Genomic DNA, 6,081 nt, shown 5'->3' with positions numbered 1-6,081 from the left:
TATATATTAATTTTTTAGGCATTCAAAAAAATAATTATCCTTTACCCATTTCGCCGTATTGATTACGGCAAAACTAATTTTCCAACAGCAACTTATTAGCCTCTTTTGGGAATATTCTTTTCGAGAACAATTATATTCAGCAAAGAGACTGAAAGCATAAGGTGCATTGACTTATCTCAAAGAGTCTTCCTCAGTCGTTGTATGATAACCCATGCATGCTACATGAGATGAGATGAGAGGAGGAAAAGATCAACCTGCGTAATTAAGCTAGCCATGTCTCCGCTGTGCGCACTCGCAGCTCTCATCTCCCTCTTGGTCGCGTCGGTCACGGCGAAGGCAACGATCTCCCCGTGGCCGGAAGGCGATGGGGCGGCGCTGCTGGCTTTCAAAGAGAAGCTCGACGATGGCGGAGGCACCGCGCTGTTGTCGTGGAACCAAAGCTCCCATTTCTGCACGTGGCAGGGAGTGACATGCGGCCGTAGGCACCCGGAGAGGGTGACGGCCATAAATCTCACCGCCGCCGGCCTCACGGGCCAGATATCCCCTTCCATCGGCAACCTCTCCTTCCTCCGAAGCATCTTCCTCGACTACAACTCACTCGACGGCGAGATCCCTTCCTCCATCGGCCGCCTCCGCCGCTTGCGGTTCCTCGTCCTCAGGTTCAACTCCCTCGGTGGAGAGATCCCTTTCGAGTTGAGCAATTGCTCGGAGCTGACAATAATCAGCCTGCATGGCAACCGATTCGTGGGACATGTTCCGCCCTGGTTCGGCTCCCTCAAGAGGCTTGCTGGTCTTTTTCTCAGCAACAATAGCCTCACAGGAGTCATACCTACATCGCTCGCCAACGCCTCATCCCTCGAAGATGCTGGCGCTCTACAGGAACCACATAGAAGGTGTCATCCCGGAAGGCCTCGGCCGACTTGCCCGACTCCAACTTCTACAACTTGGCGTCAACAACCTCGCAGGTACCATCCCTACTTCGCTCTACAATTTGACCTCTCTGCGAAGCCTCACCATGGCGGTTGAACCACTTGTCCGGGGAACTTCCGGCTGACTTCGGAACCAAGCTCCGCAATCTGCAAGTTTTTTTTTTGAGCGGCAATAAATTCAGCGGACCATTTCCATCTTCCATCACCAACTGCTCCGACCTCGAATATTTTGAACTCGAAGCGAACCATTTCAGCGGGCGCTTGCCTCCAAACATCGGAAGATTTGCAAACCTCACCTGGTTCAACATTGCTTGGAACCACTTTGAAGCACAAACCGCCAATGACTGGGATTTCTTAGCTTCATTGGCCAACTGTTCCAAATTAGAGAATGTCTACCTCAATTCAAACAACTTCGGCGGGTCACTGCCACATCTCGTCGCCAATTTATCCGAGAAACTTCAAGACTTGTACGTGTCGGATAATTTGATCTCAGGGAGCATACCGCCGGCGATCGGAAACCTGGTGGGCTTGGAAAGACTCATATTGAGCATAACCACTTCATCGGCGACATCCCGGAAGGGATTGGCCGTCTCCGACAGTTGCAGGTCCTGGAGTTGGATGGCAACAGCTTCTCTGGGCACATACCATCCTCTCTCGGCAATCTCACACTACTGTTTTTTCTCAATGCGTCCTTCAACGCATTGCGAGGCACAATTCCAGCAACACTTGGACGCCTGCAACACCTGACGGTTTTATCATTGTCCAATAATTTTCTCAACGGTGCCATACCGAAAGAAGTTGTCGACTTACCCTTTCTGTCACAGGGCATTGATTTGAGCTCTAATTTACTCACAGGACCGATTCCTTCGGAGGTAGGAAACTTAAGGAATGCAAGATTTTTCTCTGTGTCTAGAAATAGATTGGAAGGCGAGATACCAAGCACAATCGGAGACTGTGAGTCACTGGAGTACCTGATCTTGGACGACAACTTATTACAAGGGACTATACCTTCTGCTCTCGGCAACATAGCCGGACTCAGAACCCTAAATCTGACGAAAAATAACTTGTCCGGCGAGATTCCACAGACATTGAGCTCCATCGAAGGGCTAGAACAGTTGTATATTGCGCACAATGATCTGTCAGGCGGCATTCCACTGTTCTTCCAAAACTTGAGCTTTTTATATGCAATTGATCTCTCATTCAACCACTTGGAGGGTCCAGTTCCGACCAAGGGTGTCTTCCAGAGCATTTCTAACTTTTCCATTGCCGGGAACAATGAACTCTGTGGGGGCATTCAAGAACTCCACTTGCCTGCATGCCCCATGCAGCATCTTGAAACAAAAAAGTCCAAATTGGTTCCGCTTCTGATCGCTGGTTCCAGTCTCTGTTTCTTGTTGGTGTTGATCGGCGTCTTTGTTCTTATTTACCGGAGGCAGAGCAAAAAAATGCAATCGACACCATTGTCTTCTCGCTTGGATACCCAGCACCCAATGATATCGTATGCTGAGTTGTCGAGATCTACAGCAGGATTCGACGCCGCCAATCTAATCGGCAGAGGAAGCTACGGCTCGGTGTACAAAGCGACCCTGGATCGCGAGAACAGGACTGTTGCCGTGAAGGTGTTCGACCTCCAAAAATTGGGATCCTCCCAGAGTTTTACTGCGGAATGCGAGGCTTTAAGTCGCATCCGCCACCGGAATCTCATCAAGATCATTACCTGCTGCTCGAGCATCGACTTTAACGGCGATGAATTCAAGGCCTTGGTCTTCGAATTCATGCCCAACAAGAGCTTAGACAGGTGGCTGCACCCACATCATGAAGAAGATCAGCATCAACAAGCAAGAAATCTGAGCCTGACACAGAGGCTGAACATCGGAATCGATGTCGCTGAAGCATTGGATTATCTTCACAACAATTGCAAACCACCAGTGGTCCACTGCGATCTAAAGCCTAGCAACATCCTCCTGGACGAGGAGATGGTGGCTCATGTTGGCGATTTCGGGCTCGCCAAGCTCCTTCCTGAAGGAATGAGCAGGTGCTTGGCTGACAGAAGCCACTCACTTGGATTGAGAGGCACCATTGGCTATGTCCCTCCAGGTGAATTCACCAAACCACTAATCAGTCAATTGCTAAACTTCACTTGATTATCCATTTGCTTTTGCTTTTGCTCTTGCAGAGTACGGAGAAGGCAGTCCTGTTTCCACAAGCGGCGACGTCTACAGTTTCGGAGTGCTGCTAATGGAGTTACTGACAGGGAAGAGCCCTCTGGACGACATGTTTAAGGACGGGCTCACTCTGCCCACACTTGTGGAGACGAGAGGAGCCTTGGAGATTGTCGATCCAGCTTCGCTCCTGCATGAAAATGGAACGAACTCGTCGAACAGTATCGAAGAGTGTTCGATTTCCCTTGCAAGGATCGGTCTCGCATGCACCAAACGCATGCCCGGGGATCGACTGCGCATGTCCGATGTCGTTGCTCAGCTGCGATGCATCAGGAATTTGTTCGTCTGAGATGAAGGAAGAACAAATAGTTGATAAATAGCATTAATATGTGATCGACTGAACTGAGAAAATAAAATAGTTTTTAAAAATATTACAGTTTGCTGTGGTTATTAATTTTCTTTTTTAAATTGGAGGTTAGTAAGAGTGTTGATCAGTTGTTAGAATGCTTGAGGTGTTATCGATTAAATATTGACTGCTATTAATGATACAGTGCGAGTCTTGACTGGTTCATTCTTATTAATTTGGATTCTGAATCTGTTCATTAAATTTGTTCTTTTATTAAATATGACTTTGTTATGTCCATTTATAACATATTGTATTATACCAACTACTAGCTTAGTTAATTAGTAAATTAAAGTTTTTTAAGTTCGAAATCCATCTTCACCGAACAAACCTATGTGATGAAGGATCCTCATAGCTATCGTCTCTAAAATAATAGTATTCTTTATATTGTTGTTGCTGATTCAATTTAGTCCATCACTGACTTAATATTGTTAGCAATTGGAACAACTCTTAGACACACCCTTTAGCTGTGTCATTTTCTCACTTGATGATAATATAATTGTTCCGGTTGAGATTGGCTCCTGGACGAATTCACCGGACCTTCGCTGGAGCTGGCGCGGAAGCAGGAAGAGGAGGGTCTAGCTTGCTGCTGGCTCCTGGACCTGAAAACCACAGAGAACTTGAGAGGGAAGGTCAGGAGGTGCCCCGGCGCGACCACTCCGACGCTCAAGTCAGGGACGGCGAGAAAGAAAGTAAATAGTAAGGAGAGCTTGAGCGTTGAAGGAGGAGAAGAACTTCCTTGTGTGAGAGAGGAGTGGTCGTTTTAAGGAGATGGGCGGGTGCGCCCGTCGCGTCATCATTAAAAGATGTCTCATCATGATTAATAAGATGTCAGGAACAATCAAGCACAATAGTCATGAGTTCCATCACTGGTAGATAGCTGTCTTATCATTACCCATGTGAGTGTCAGAGGAGTGATGATAATAAATGAAGGACATGGGCTTATCAGAAGGCATGATGGGATGCACCAGGGCACTGTAGCCCGAATCCGAATGAAGATATATGGTCAAATCCGAATGAAGTATATGGCCGAATCCGAATGGGCAGAACTGAACTGCTGTAGCCGAATGGGCTGAACTGGACTGCTGTAGTCGAATGGGCTGAACTGAGCTACTGGGCCAAACTAAGCTGCCGAGCCGAACTGAGCTGCCGAGCCGAACTGAGCTGCCGAGCCGAACCGGATTGAAGTGACCTGCCGAGCCGAACTGGACTGTCGAGCTGAACCGGATTGAAGTGAGCTGCCGAGCCGAACTGGGCTGACGTATATTATCCCCGTAACAATAATAAAAGAAATCATCGATACTATATAAATAAAATAATTAAAAAGTTCATATATGTATATCATGTTTCATACTCGATTCTATTTCTAATTTAATATTCTCAGTTCATGTTTGATTATTTAATTGTCCATTTATTATTTGATTTTATTATTTAAAAATCTAATGCCTAACAGAAAGGAAAGGTTGTCTATCCACGCGTCATCTCGCTCCGCCCCCTCGCCGAGAACATCCTCTCCCATCCCACCTTCTAGCCGCATCCGTCCCACTCTGCCCGGTACTATCCGATCCGAAGCTCGCGAAGAGCCATTTTCTTCCCCCAGATTTGGGCGACGTCGTTGTCGTCGGAGACGACGATGAGGCACACCCCCGCGCCGTCCAGGCCAATGAATACGAAGAAATTCTCTAGCGGCAATTGCATCTCGGTGCCGCCCTTGAAGCGGAAGGCCAGCGGCCGCGAATTGTTGATGAAGGGCGTGAAGGTTAAGCCACCGGAGGAGTCCTGTTTTGGTGGGTCGAGCACGATGGAGCCCCTCTCGGAGGCGGCGTCCGGCGTCGTACCGATGAGAGATTAGGCAATAGCAGAAGCGCCTCAGGCCAAGCTCGGGATGGGAGGGAAGCGGCACAGCGGTCGAATCCGGCAATGTCTCCGGCAGGTTGGCATTGGGAGAAAACAGAGCATCCGACGGTGAAATTGACGAAAGTACAGACGGTGAAGCCCAACGTCTCCAGCATGAGAACCGGCGGTGGACCCGGAGCCTTTTTTTTTCAAAATCAGTCTGTTATTTCTTTTCAAAATAAATAGTGAAAAGTTTTCAGCGCCTTTTTTTTTCTAATCAATCCTCACAAATAAACAAAGTGACACGGTAAAAAGAGGAACTTATATTTAGATGGAAGATCATTGGTAGAGGTTAAGGTACGCTCCTTGACTCTCTATAAAATCAATCATCTCAGATTTCAAAAAACTCAACCTCTTCAAATCCTTTATCAGATTGGTCATCTCGATTTTAAAGGATTCAACCTTCTTGACTTCGTCATCGACTAAGGTTAGTCAATCGCTCCATGCATCAACTCCCATATCTTGACTCCTTCATTATCTAGACTTGGGTAATTTGACCACTCCATCAGCTTGGGAATCTCAATTCCTTCATCAACTCAGCTTTATTTCTCAATTCCTCCATTGGCTCGGTGATCTAATTCCAAAGAACTTAAACTCCTCGACCCCTCAACTCTGCCACTCTAACTTTATAGGATCCAGACCCCTTAATTACTTTAGCCTAATCACCATATATGACTCTACTAATGGCTAC

General features: G+C 47.2%; 1 pseudogene; it reads left to right on the top strand.

Annotated features, from left to right (window-relative positions):
* Window positions 1-249: 249 nt before the first annotated feature.
* On the top strand, window positions 250-3,522 carry LOC141819209 (uncharacterized; annotated as a pseudogene).
* The last annotated feature ends 2,559 nt before the right edge of the window (window positions 3,523-6,081 follow it).

This window comes from Curcuma longa, unplaced genomic scaffold (genome assembly GCF_044706935.1).
Source record: "Curcuma longa cultivar G26 ecotype Majalengka, Jawa Barat unplaced genomic scaffold, ITB_CL_G26_1.1 contig_28344, whole genome shotgun sequence".
Lineage (NCBI taxonomy): Eukaryota > Viridiplantae > Streptophyta > Magnoliopsida > Zingiberales > Zingiberaceae > Curcuma > Curcuma longa.
Note: the sequence above shows the minus strand (reverse complement) of the source record. Positions and strands in the feature narration are given on the sequence as shown.